Source organism: Stenella coeruleoalba (genome assembly GCF_951394435.1).
Source record: "Stenella coeruleoalba genome assembly, contig: scaffold_330, whole genome shotgun sequence".
In the NCBI taxonomy this organism is placed as follows: Eukaryota; Metazoa; Chordata; class Mammalia; order Artiodactyla; family Delphinidae; genus Stenella; species Stenella coeruleoalba.
Genome location: NW_027646446.1, coordinates 56,541 through 70,650, shown reverse-complemented (window position 1 = coordinate 70,650; position 14,110 = coordinate 56,541). Strand labels below are relative to the sequence as shown.

At 43.0% G+C, this 14,110-nt stretch overlaps 1 pseudogene across 1 annotated transcript in view; it reads right to left on the bottom strand.

The window, feature by feature from the left end:
* Positions 1-11,927: 11,927 nt before the first annotated feature.
* The window catches only part of LOC307181108 (lysine-specific demethylase 4D-like), a 46,212-nt pseudogene continuing 44,029 nt past the window's right edge, over positions 11,928-14,110 (bottom strand). Inside the window, exon 4 of the transcript in view lies at positions 11,928-13,415. The product of the transcript in view is annotated as a lysine-specific demethylase 4D-like (transcript). The remainder of the gene's footprint in view (positions 13,416-14,110) is intronic.

The following is a 14,110-nucleotide window of genomic DNA, read 5'->3' as shown; positions in this document are numbered from 1 at the left end:
ATAAAGTAACACAGAGTGAATGATGCTTTTCCTCAAATGGGATTGAAGGAAACAATTGCTACTTATCTCCTTTCCACATAGCAACAAGTCTCTCTTCTTCCAGTGTTTTGTAGATTTTCTTCCTATCTTTTGAATAAAAGGTACTTCCTTATGATTTTCTCTAGTAAGAAAACAATAAACTTAAGCCCTTCCCTTTAAAACAGTGGCATGCTTGTACAATTCAGAGTCCCCCGAAGTTTGAAAGTTTTCATGCTCTAAAAGACAAATGTTTTAGGTGAACAGAAATTAAATCTTATAAAAAAGATAGAAAATTAAGAGATAAAATGTTTAAAAAATATAATAAAATATCAAAGAGATATGAGGAAATTTGATCAAAATCACACATCAGGAGTTGAGCTGGGGACGAAAATCATATTTTCTGCATTTTTCATTATCTAATAACAGGAACTATATTTAACATAATCTTGAATCCTTAGTCACTAGCAAGGAATCAAAGGAAAGCCAACAGGAGGAGAACCTGGGCAGTCATCTCCGCTAATTCTTAGTATCTTTAGCTGCAGTGATAAAGGTCAACTATATGGTGCTGGTAAAATCGAGCTCACATGGTAAGCACTCAGTTTATGCTTTCAAAGTAACATTTATTTCCTTTATTTTGCCATTATTCCTCTCATTTTCCTTAATGTTTCTTTAAAATTATAGCTTTCCCAGGAATTTGTCATGGGCCATGTTCTCTTCTCACTTTATACATTCTCTGTTTTACATGTTTATCTCCCTTTTTAAACTACACATATGCTGAATTTTCTGTATCAGTCTTTTTATTTCCATTGATAATCTTCTCTGAAGAATTTTTTTTTTTTGAAGAATCTTCTTTTGAAATTCTCTGACACAAAAAAAGAAAACAAAAGTGACCAGCTAAATAAATAAATAACCTCTTCTGGGGATGAGAAGACTCACATGATGGGTTTAACTGGCAATGTTCCCAGTGGTCTCACCTTGATTTCATTACTCAATTGTAAATATGACCCAGATGACATTAATTCTAATAAAGGTCATCAAAACTGAAAGATGTAGAAATGTCTTTAGAATAAGAAATTCTTGATATTATAACTAAGAAAATGTATCCAGTACCATTTTCCTCACCTTCCAATCAAAGACAAGTCCAAAGGCCCATAGTAGCTAATTCTGCCAGTATGTACAATTAAATGCAAACTAAATAAGAAGAATATTAGCTAGAAAATTTTCTTTGAAAAGGGGCAAAATTAAGCTTATGAAATTCAAGGTGTAATGACTGTTGCTCACTGAAATTTTAGTGTCAACAGAAAGCACTCAGGAATTTTAGGTGGGAATGGAACGAAGTGATGAGTTGAAGGCAAATAAAGTAAAATTACACAATCTGAGATCACCTGGAGAGATGCAGTTTGTCAAAAGAAGCTGATAAAGAAATTTGTTAGTTAATGAAGGGCTACATGAAACAGGGGAGAAGAGTAGAGAGAACGTGTTCTATGAAAGCTAGGTAATATAGATGGACAGAATAAGGGCACATTTCTGATAAGTATTTCCAAATTTGGAGAATCAATTCTGACTCAGTCTTCTATTTCAGAGATTCAAAGATAAGTAGATATTCCTTGTCCATGACCCTTAGGAGCCAGATGCTGAAAAGGTAAACACTCGACATCTTGACGATGGTGAAAAGCACAGTTTACTCTTCTGGAGAACTCATTCCTGGTTCTAACCCAGGACACTATGACATCGTTCTTGTTGAAGATCAGTTTATTTTCATGGAACATAACCTCATGTATATTTCTTCTGCTGTTCCTGTCGTTGAATTTTTGTCTTCTAAACCAAACCAAACCAAACCAACAAGAGCTTTTAATGTGCATCCAGCACTTCCAGATAAGTTTTGAAGCTTGGTGTGTCATGTGCCTAATCTTGACCCAATAGGGTGGAAACACAACTGCTTTGGAACACAGTACATTATTTTCTTACACTTAGATCCCCTTGCTCAGGATATTTTCTCAGGATGGCTAAGAGATGGCATCAATAAGCTCTTTTTTGTGCACTTAGAAAAAAGCCAGTTATTGAAGATATCAATCTTCCTCTTGATTACCTGTTATATATGAACGGACACGTGAAAGAAAAACAGCCTCTGGGGACTTCCCTGGCGGTCCTCTTCCACTTCAGTGTTCCATCCTTGGTCAGGGTACTAAGATCCCGCATGCCACTCAGGGCAGCCCCCGCTAAAAAAAAGAAAGAAAAAAGAAAAACAGCCTCTGAGTCACAGTCTTTGTTAGAGCAAATCAGCCTCCCCCCTAACTCATTTGAGAGATTTTCACTTGCCCTGAGTATCTGAAAGAAGTGAACTCCCAGTCTCATGGAATTTAGCACATTACAGTTTATGCAATTTTTTCACATTTCAGTCATCATTTATCCCATGACCATACACCAAGGTATTTTCTTTGTTTTTCTTTCTTGGTTTCTTTCTTTTCTTTGTTTCCTTCTTTATTCAGTTTCTTTTTCTTCTTTCTTACAGGGTATATGTATCACTCTATTTCTAGAAATGTGAATTCTCAATCATGTGTGTTACTCTTGCAAATGCAAATCGGTTTTGCTTTTGTCAGTGCATGATGTTTATATCACTTCATGCTAAGTGATTTTATATATATGCCTATTTAAATCCTGTCTCATGAAAGACAAATATCATGTGATACCGCATATATGTGGAATCTAAAAAAAGGGAACAAATGAACTTATCTACAAAACAGAAATAGAGTTACAGATGTAGGAAACAAACTTATGGTTACCAGGGGGTAAGTGTGTGGGAGGGATAAATTGGGAGATTGGGATTGACATATACACACTACTATATATAACATAGATAACTAATAAGGGCCTACTGTGCAACACGGGGAACTCTACTCAATACTCTGTAATGGCCTATATGGGAAAAGAATCTAAAGAAGAGTGGATATATGTATATGCATAACTGATTCACTTTGCTGTACACCTGAAACTAACACAACATTGTAAATCAACTATACTCCTATAAAAATTTTAAAAATAAAAATAAATCAATACAAATAAATCCTGACTGTCTCATTCTAAGTCTTGTTTTCTGTTTCCCATCACTAGGAATATTTATCTTCCACTAATATATATTTGCCATCCTGAGGAAATCTCAAAATCCAAACTATAGAATAAAATTACAGTATAGTCATTTCAAGTCTCAAAATAATAGAATTTCCTCGGCCTATGAATCTGGAAATCAGTTTATTTCTTACATTTTGTTGACATTATGATTTATTATTTTCAGTCCTATTATGTTACCTGTATTTTGGAAAACTTTGTTAATGCCAGAAAAATATTGTTTATATTTGCTCTTTCATTTATTTATCCATTCATTCACCACATCTTTATAGTATTCTATGTTTTAAGCATGTGTAAGATAGTGGGAATATAGTAATTAAAAAACTACTGTCCTTACCTTCTTAGTATTTTCAGTCTAGTAGTATCCAAGCATCTAAGCATCCACCAATTTGATGAGAGAAATGGAGAGAAACATATGGTATCCTGGGCACATACTTGGCCTTCAATAGACAATGGGGGTCAACTAAATTACTTAATTCAGTAAGGGGACATAGCAGGAATGGGGTGAAACCTAGAAGCAGTGGCCTTATATTCTGATAGAATTCTCATTCTTATTCAGCACATTTCAACATAAGTACACTTTAAAAATTAAGGTTAAATTGGATATTTAGCAAAGTTTACAGTGACCAGTATCCTACACTCAGACAGAAAAATCTGCTTCTCAGGTGGTAGGACAAAGATTTAAGCACCAATGCTACCTAGCCCTCTCTCTGAGAGTCATGAAAATTATTGATTTTAATGAGTCAGGGTCCCAGTACATGAAAGTTAGACAGCTTTAATAGACACGCTACTGTCAATGCCAATCTGGCAACACAGGCAGGACAGGGCCACATTTTCAACTCAAAAAGAATAATGCATATGTGTGCCAGGTGAAATTAGATGTATAATCAAAGAAATATTGTGCCAGACCATGCCATATATAGGTATATATGGAACTCTGTTTAATCAATAACATATTATCTATCAATATATCAAGTTCTGAGTAATCTAATTTCAAAAACTGTGGAATGGTGAATGTACAAATAGAAACGGAGGAACATTTTAGGTTTAAATCTGGACAATGGTTCTCAAAATTGACTGCACGTTAGAATCACCTGGGGAGTTTCTAAAACTCCCCAGTTTTAGGCTATGCCCCGGAACATTACATCAGAACTTCTCTGATGGGACACAGGCATTGCCGTTTTCCAAAAATCCTCACGTGATTCCAACGCTCCGGCAAGTTTGAGAATCAGTGGTTTAAAATTCTTCACACGTCCCCTACTCACCTCAAGGTGGAAGATTTGAATGATCAGGCATCAGCACTTACCATTTGTTTTTTTCTTCCCTTTGCTCTACCTCAGTGATGATCAGGCTTTATGTGCCCCGGGAATTACTTCATAGCATAGCAGACTCAAGTCATAGTTAATTCATCACGTATCTTGTTAATGGGTGTGTGGGGAGGAAAAATTTTTCTTTCTTCTCTTCTAGATTCTTTGGCTGCTCTAATAATTAAATGGACATATGGCAGATCAACTGGGGAAAAACAAATTTAATTCGTATGTATGGGAGCTCATAGAAAAATGAGACTCAGAGAAGTGACCCAAGTAGGCAGCTTTTATACCTTTTAGACAAAGAAACAATACATTTGTGAAAAATTGACAAAACAAAGAAGTTTTCTCTTAGGGTATTAAATTAGTAAAATAACACAGTTTGTTTATGCAGCCTTCTTAGCTTTCAGTTTCCTATCTTTGGTGATTAGAATATCTTTTTACATTCTGTTAACAGGAGGATACCTTTTGTATGGGAGATTTATTTCCTGCTTTCAGGGGGACAACGAAGGTTCAGAGTGTCCTTCTTGGTTGTCTCTTAAGTATAACCAATATGTCAAAGTGGCACATTTTGGGGTGGCCTGCACTGAACCACATCAAGTGATAAGTTCAAATGTACTAGGAACACATCCTATTACCACCATATGCAAAATTTTAGATCTTCACTTCCTGACAATTATGAATTCACTACACTCTAATCTTAAATGATCACACTTAAAATTATGAAGAGGTGATTAAGAAGCATCAGAAGTTCTGGTTAATGTGTAATGCAGATGCACACCACACATTGTGGAGAGAGGAGGCCTAAACAGACACTGAAAGGGAAATTTATGTTTAATTTCTCTTGTCCTGTCTTAAAATATAAATTTTATTTCATCAGTAGTTACAGAGGACAAAAGCAATTTTCAAAGAAGCTGGACGGGGAGCAGGCACTAGAATGGGAAGAGGTGGGTGTCAAAGGAAAGCTCCACTTGATGACTGGTACAGGGCGCCCCCAGCTGGTTCCTCTGACTGTCATACTTTACCAAGATTTTTTAAAATGCAAAATACTTTTAAAAAAATAAAAATATTTATGGGGTCAGAGCAAGAGTACAAATAGAGGTCCACATACCGCATGTCAAATATTTAAAATGTCTAACTACGGCTAGCAAACTGCTAATAAATATTCTTATCCTCACACTCTGGCAAATATTTAACTTCATAGAGACATGGAAGGCTGGTTGATATTTATAGTTGTTGGGCCTTGTCATGGTGCTGACATGGTTCACCTGGGGAAAAGCAATCCAGGGAGGAAAAGCTCAGCAGCCCCCGGTTCAGGTGGGAATTTGGGAGTTCCTGATAGGAGAAATTCTAGGAGGTAAAAAAATGTGCAGACTCCTCTACCTGTAGGATTGGATTGGGTGTATCTGGAGAAGACCAGAGAAATTCTCCACTGCCCAGACACAGGCAACTCTTCCACCCATCACTGCTTTTTTTCTCTGAATTTAAGAAGGAAGGACTTCCTTGGTGACCAGTGGCCAAGACTCCACGCTCCCAATGCAGGGACCCCAGGTTCGATCCCTGGTCAGGGAACTAGATCTCACATGCTGCAACTAAGACCCGGCACAGCCAAATAAGTAAATAAATAAACATATTTAAAAAAAAAAAAAGATGGAAGAATGTTCTGTTCAGCGACCTTGACAGAAAAAGTGCTCTGCCCCCATCCCCACAACTACTAGGCTCTCACTTCCCTTCCTTCCGAATTCCCATAGTCCACACCTTGCCCATTTTACTGACTCCATGCAGTGATGTTGGAGGGTCAGGAGAACTGGGGGACTTGCTGCTTCCAAAAGGTAACAATCCATTTTGCCCACACTCTGCCCCATGAATAGTTACCTGCTCAGCTGGGTCTCCTCCTGCTGAGGCCCTGTCCTATGGCCCCAGAACCAAAAGGCACCTCCTGCCCTATCCCTTAATAGCTAAACCCAGGAAAACTCCCAGACCTCAAAGGAAGCAGAGGAATGGTGACCTCTTAGGGGAATCATGCATATGCACAAAGTGGGACATCCTGGAAAATGGGGCTCCCTCCCTCCATCTCTCATCCAGCTCAGACTGTTGCTGGACCCAAGGGTTTCTGCATAGCCAAGGCAGTGCTCTAAGAACGCTGTGCCAAGCTCTGAGCTGATTCTTCAGAATCCACAGTTTGGTTTTCCGTGACTGCACGAAGAATATTTGGAACCAGTGGTAAATAGGATGGAGGTTTGCTCAAGGTGGCAAATAACTCCCCGCATAAACAGAGAACTAAATGGACTGAGACATAAGTCGATATAAACTCCATACATGAGTACAACGCCTCTTCCCTTCCCTTGGCCCAGAGGGTCGCTGAACTGGGGCATCTCATCCTTTCTCTACTGTTCCCCCTTAGCTGGCATAAGGAGCGCCAGGCAGAGAATCTCCTGTTCTGCTCTCGCTGGGAAGCCTTGGGGGGCTTGATATGGAGTGTGAGGGACATTCTGGTGGCCAAAAATGCTGTTACGTTAAAGTCTTACACTGAAATACAAAAATAAATCAATCAATAAAGCGCATCCTCCAATACAGAATATAAACAAACCTCAGGTAAAACATTTCTGACTTTTCCAACAGGTTTTCTAAAGTCACTAACTGATGAAATAATGTGTTCTAGCTTTTTTGTAAGTTGTAAAAGTCCTTGATGTCCAGAAATTTAGATATACAGGTGGCATTCATGGGTGGGTTTGTTGTAAAATCTGTGTCTCTTGATGAGATGATGTTTGTGGAGCTGTGTTTATGAAGATTAGCCAGGGTGTTAAATAGATCTTTCCCTCTGATTTTAAGAGATCTAATTACCCATAGTAGCACCCATCCAAAGACCTCTGAAATGTACTCACTTGAAAGAAGTGGGTGTGGTCTTCAAGGACTCAATATAAGGAGATTCAAGGAGCCAAATTCATTCTTCTTCCGAACAGAGTGATGGTGTTTGGAGCTCACCGACTACAGTGACTTCTGAAAGCTTCCATTACCAAACTTGGAAGCCTTGATCTTGAGCTGACTTCACATTATTACTTCCCCAGCAGGCATTGATAAGACTACATATATATATTCCTTAGGTAAATACACAGTTTACATAAGGGGAGTCCATGCTACTTTCCCAAAACAAACAATAATATAATAATCTTAATTTATCAGCAAACTGAGGTAGTTTCTATGGAATGCTCTCATTTGTCAAATTTTAAAAATTACTACATTCTTTCAACCATTTTTATGAATTATTTTGCCATCTTGTCTTGCTATATATTTTTGGAATAATTTGATGATTTTAGGTCTATTATCTATGAATTCCTTGGTTGTTTATATAGATTATAAGGACTCAGAAAGTAGTTTCCAGGGATCGGGTAATTTTTTACTTAGTGTAGATCCTACGAATGGGTTAGGAGCATCTTGTTCTGCTCATATAAATGTATTACAAGTGGTAATATGTGTGTATGCTAGAGAATATTTGGCAAAAGATAAGTAGATGGTGCAGTAAATTATCTGAGAAAAAAATTGTTTTTGAGTGTTGGTAAATGACTCTTCAGAAACCTCTGACTTAGAGCAAGCAATAATGAAGGTGTCTAAAGAAAACTGACATTTGTAACTGTGCATAAGTATCAGAAATTAGAGTGACCATTCATGTGGTATAGAAATTCAGATCAAATAAATATTTTTTACAAAATAAAAGTTTAAAAGCATTATTTGTTTTCTGGTGTTGATTTTCATTACATGAGAGTTACATCATTTCACAATGGGAAGGACTTCTTGATAATAGTTCCAAAGAACTTAGAATAATCCCTTCTCCTTAACTTTTTGTTTTTAAATACAAGGATGTCAATAATAAAGGTAGGATGACAAATTTTAAAACTTACTATACTCATATAAGAAGACTGAAATCTGACCCACTTTTATAAAGATTAATCCTATTAACTCATATATTCAGAAATTGATTTTTAATGGTGATTTCTGTTTGAGATAAAGGATATCAAAGGAGAATATTCAGTTTGTGACTGTGTCTTGTATATGCACATTTTCATGCACTTTAATCAGTGAGTTGCAATAAAGGCAGTTTCTAGATCATGGGTGAGGGACAGACGAAGTGGCATTGTGTACATTTCTTCGTTTTTACAATCGTGTTTTTTTTTAATTTTTTATTATCTCTTATAAGGATGCTGTTTTATTAGCCATTACATCCCCAAGCTGATAGATTGTTCCTTGAACTGTAAATTTACCAGAAAATGCTTGTTGACTCAATTATCATAGTTAATTAGAGAACATGTTGCTTGCATTTTGTCTCATCTTGGAAACCTATGACTTGTGGATTTTAATTTGGTCAAAAGTGTGATTTCTGGCTCCCACATTTACCAGCAGGGTAATTTTGAACAAGAAATCCTGATAGAATGGTTGTGACACTTAAATGAAATAATGAAAGTAGAAAAGTTTAATTAACTATGCTCTTTTAAGTCAATCACTGGCTGGTACTATTACTGATTGATTTTTCAGACCAATTAGGACACACCGCCTGGAGCTATAAATGAATGAAATGAATGAATGAAACTCCAGATGTGCAAGCTATTTGGAAGAAACTAACACCACAACAAAACTGATTTTCTTATATGCAGAAGGAAAACTGTTGGAGAGGTGGATGACTCTTGGTTAGGAAACCTTTATAGGAATTTAAAAACTGATTTTGACTGGAATATTCTTTTCTCCCACAGAGACGATTTCCTTCAGTAAAGAAATAAGCAATCACAATATCTAGCTGTTTGACAATGTGAGAAGTTTGACGTGTAGACATGACCATCAAGATGTTTCTCTGAATTCTGAAGGATCCAAATGTTTTTTGGTATGGTCCACTGTATTGTGAAAGAATTATTATTATTTTTTACTTGAAGTATAGGTGATTTACAATGTCAGTGTTAGTTTCAGGTGTACAGTAAAGTGATTCAGCCATATTTTAATTTAATTAAAATATGATTTTAATTTATTTAATTCATAATTTAATTCAGCCAATATTTTAATGTATTTGAAACATCATAAAACATCACTGATGTGCTCCCCGAGGAGCGGCGGGGATGCACAGAGGCGCAGGAGGAGAAAGAGGCGGGGAAGAGGAGGGGAGTCGCCGCTTCCCAAACACTCTCCGGGGGGCTGTGCGCGACGCCCGCCGCCGGGAGTCCCGACCCGGCTGCCCTCGGCCCCTTCCCTCCCGCGCCTGCAGCCCGGGAACAAAGTTGCCGAGAAACAGCGGGCCGAGGGCGCAACGGGGCGGTGCTCTGGCCTCTGCGCGCGCCGCTTGTGGTAGGCGGCGGCGCGGCCCGAGAGGAGGCAGCAGCAGTTGGAGGGCTTGGCCGAACGCAGTAGACGTAGCCTCGGCGCGGCGGGAACGGCGGCCGAGGCGACCCGACTTCGCGGCGCCCGGACCTGAGCCCGTCCTCAGACGGCAGCCGCGGTGCCCGAGTGCTTCCCTGGGGCACCGGGCGGCGCCGCGAGTCCCGGAGAGGAGGGGGCGATCCTCCGCGCTGAGGAGCGGGAGGCTGGTGCCCCCCAGCCCCGCATCCTACCTTCTCACCGAACTCTCTAAAAATAACTCCGGCCCGCTGGGGCCGGGAGGAGCCACAGCCGCAGTCCCCGAGAGAAGCCGGGGAGGCGTGTAGAGCCGGGGAGGCGTGTAGAGCCAGGGTCCGGAGGGAGCGTTCCCGGCCGCGCGGAGCGAAGTTGGCGGAGGAAGCAGGAGCTCCCGGCCGCCGGGCGCCGCGCGACCCTCGCCCCGCCGACCCCCTGCCGCTGAGGTTTGGCTGATTGGGCCGAGGCGGGCAGGCGGAGCACGCAGGGCAGAGGCGGCGGCCGAGGGCGCAGAGACACCCTGGCCCGGGCCGCGGGGGCAGATGGTGTCCTATGTGGATAACAGCTTCCGCCAGGCGGTGATGGAGAACCCAGCTGAGAGCACCCCCCCCCCCCCCAGTTGCTGACTGGATAATGACGCATTGTCGTAAGCGTTAGGATGGTAACGACAGGGGATCGTGCTGCCAACCGTCTTCAGAAAAATAAGCCCTCCTGATCCTCCTGATCAGACAAGATCTAACGCTTGAAAGAGTTGCTTCGCATGTTAGGTATTGGAGGCCATTCAAATCCAAATGCTCTCCTTCTCTGCCGCTGTTACTGTTTAATGAGGGGAGAAGAGAATAAAATAGACTCTTCCACTGGCTGCCTTGGGATAAGGCCCAGGAATGGCACCTGGTACCGTTATTTATTTTTTTTCTGACGGAGCCGTCACATCTGGGGATCGTAGATAGATTGCACATATTTATCAAACGTGTGAAAGATGGATGATAATTTTACAAGGAAACTTAATTTCACAGTGTCTCCAGAAAGTTCCTATTTTAAAGGGTTGCTTTATCAAAAACAAGGAATATCCTGCTTTGGTCGTGTTGCACTGCCTCGCATGGGCCTTCTGCGTCTGTTTGTTTTACAGTTGTCAATCAGTCAGTCTTCTGCGTCTGAAAATGCACGTTCCATGGCTTCCCTGGTGGTGCAGTGGTTGGGAATCCGCCTGCCAGTGAAGGGGACACGGGTTCGATCCCTGGTCTGGGAAGATTCCACATGCCACGGAGCAACTAAGCCCATGCACCACAACTACTGAACCTGCGCTCTAGAGCCCACGAACCACAACTACTAAGCCCACGTGCCACAACTACCGAAACCTGTGTGCCTAGAGCTCATGCTCTGCAACAAGCCACTGCAATAAGCCCACGCACCACAATGAAGAGTAGCCCCCCTGCTCGCCACAGCTATAGAATGCCCACACGCAGCAACAAAGACCCAATGCAACCAAAAATAAATACATTTATTTAAAAAAAAAAAAGACGATATTTTTAGGCTGTACGAAGATGGGCAATTAAAAGAAAAAATCTTACTGGAATGCATAAGGCTGGAAGCACACTGTGAACTTGCTACTATAGCTTTTTATGGTCTGTGGTGAAGAGAAAGAAGTGGTGGAAAATGCAGGCTCTTTTGCCTGTACAGCTACAGTGCCTTAGGAGAGGTGCAAGATGGCCACTATGCAGTGTCCTTAGTTTGCAGGGCCAAGAAGATGAAGCAACAAGGTACACGGCTGGTGTCCAGGGGCCCAGGCAGCCCCACGTTTGGACCATTCCCTGCCATCAGAAGCAAGCAGTGTCCATACCATCCAAGCTAAGGCAGAAGCCAAAGGACCATCAAAGTTCAGCAGCGGGATGAGAATACCTGAGAGGTACAACATTCTATGGCAGCTGTCCTCGTGGGAAGGTCCACTTCAGAGGCTGCTAGGAGGCCTGGTTGTCATGGTAGAAAGCATCTGGCAGCTTGAGAAATGTGTCATTTCTAGGAGATAAAAGCATCTCCACTGAGGACAGGCCCAGCCCAGATTGTTGCTTGGCTGGGAGCTTCTGTGGTTTCTGGGGTGGAGGGTCAGATAAAGTCACATTTAGCAAAGTCTTCAGTAGTCATGGGCTCACAGATTGAATACCATGCATTGGTGAGGAATTCCTCGCAGGACTCAAGAGATGCAGGTGCCTCTAGCTTTAGCCCCAGGGGATCACAGTCAAGGGTGTGCGGGAGACTGGTCTCTGCAGCTGGGACAAGACTCTTAGAGGCATAAGAGTGGTCCAAACTTAAAATCTCACAGAAGTTCACGGGGGCCCTGCAGTTCCCAGCATCGTCCCTGGGAAACACTCTCACAGTCCCAGGAATGTTGGGAGGAATCAAAGGGAGGCTGTCAAGGACACTGGATGTAATACCCTCCAGAGATGGCAGGCATGGGCCAGGGTGCATCGCATTTTCGGGATCCAATGGAGGACCCAAGGGTTGAAGATCAGGGGTGCAACAGCACCCGGAAGGCTTAGAAGGATGCTGCAGCCATGGGCTCAGCAATGCAGGGTTGTCCATCAAGGGATCGCCGGCAAACGGGAGCTGAGCTTCGAAGTCCAGAGATGGGTGTGTTGTGTCTAAGGACAAGCGCCTCTTAGTCCGGGCCTGGACAGTCGGATCCTGAGTCCTCTCTTCCCGAGGACGACGACGAGGACTGTATCGTCCAGGTAGGGGGAGACCCGCAGCAGATGGACCTGCAGTCAGCGGCAGAGTCAGACTAGGCTCCGCGGAGCTGTAGGAAGCCGCAGCCCCGAACTGGGCAGCAGAGCAAGAACCCCGGGCCGGCAAGGGGGTCGGGGACGCAGGATCCACAGGGGCTCGACAGTGGGTCCCATGGCAGGCGGCCACGGGCGGACGGCAGTGCGAGGCGCTGCAGGACGGACAGTGCCTCCGGCGGAGCGTGGGTGCCCCAGGTGAGCGGACCTCCCTCCAGGTGTTCAGGAACTGGCTGCTGGGCTCCGTGGGCTGCGTGTGGTCCACAACGGTCTGGTCCTGCCCGCGTTTCCACAGCTCGTAGCGCCCCGGTTGCAGGATGTGCACGAAGGCGTCCATGGAGAAGGCGACCTGGGCCTCCCCACAGCTGCACTACGATGCCACTTTGCCATAATCGATTCAGCGCAGGTAGGCGAAATTGATGGCTTCTGCGCAGTTAAAACCATGGTTGAAGCCAGAGTGGTAGCCATAGGGAAACGTCACTATGAACTCTCCAGTCTCCTGAGTGACCCGACCGAAGGGGATGCCGTTGTCCTGGAGGACCGTGGGCGAGATGAGAGCCACCTTGTGTCGCAGGAAGGCCTCACAGCACCGCGAGCTGCCCGGGAAAAGCTCCCTGGTCAGGCGTTCCAGGCGCCGGCCGTGCTCCAGGGGCACCGCATACCAAGTCTTGGGCTCCCCAAAGTGCAGGTAGTTGACGCTGTAAAGTTCCATGTCCTCCACGTGCCAGGCGAAGGCGGTCTTCCACATGCCGAAGTAAAGGTAGGGGGTGTTGACACCCTCGATGACCACTCCGCACTCCTGTTCCAGCAGGTCCTGAATGGTTCCCAGGTGTCCAAGGCTCCATTGCGTTGTGTTTTCATCGAATAAGGAGCCACTGACGTCCGCACCATATACTGGTGAACCATAGGGGCGTGTTTTCCAATATTTTCGCTCCAGATCCTCAAAATTAGAGTAGAATGGAGTCTGGTGTGTTTCACTGTTTGTTAAGCGGCGATACTCGCTCACGGTCATGGCTTTCTTCTTTTTGTGGTGCTGAGTAAACACACCTGCCTGCCCAGAAATCACCTGCTGGAGGGGAGCGGCTATTAAGATGTCATCGATGTCATCGTAGGTCTCTCTGGCTTTCCAGTCCTGGGGTGGAATGATCTTAGCCAGGCCTGCTTGGATTCCATATAAGCAATGTATTTATTGAAATCATTAAACTCTTATTTGGTTGGATGAAATACCATTATGCTACAACTTGGGTTCTGGGCCCAGTTGGACTTAGACTTCATAGCAGACTTCATAGCTTTCATTAATAAGCAAGAAACTCTCAAGATTTTACTTATGTTCTGGATAGGTGAGGATGCTGGAAAACACTACTTTTTCAAAAATGGGTTGGAGTATATCAGCAGGAACCCCCAGTAGACTTTAATTCAATGAGTTGATAATATTTCTTAGGCTTGCTGATTCTGCAGGGGACTCCACACTGGGCAGAAGCCTTGCTCAGGACTGATGCTGGCTGAGCC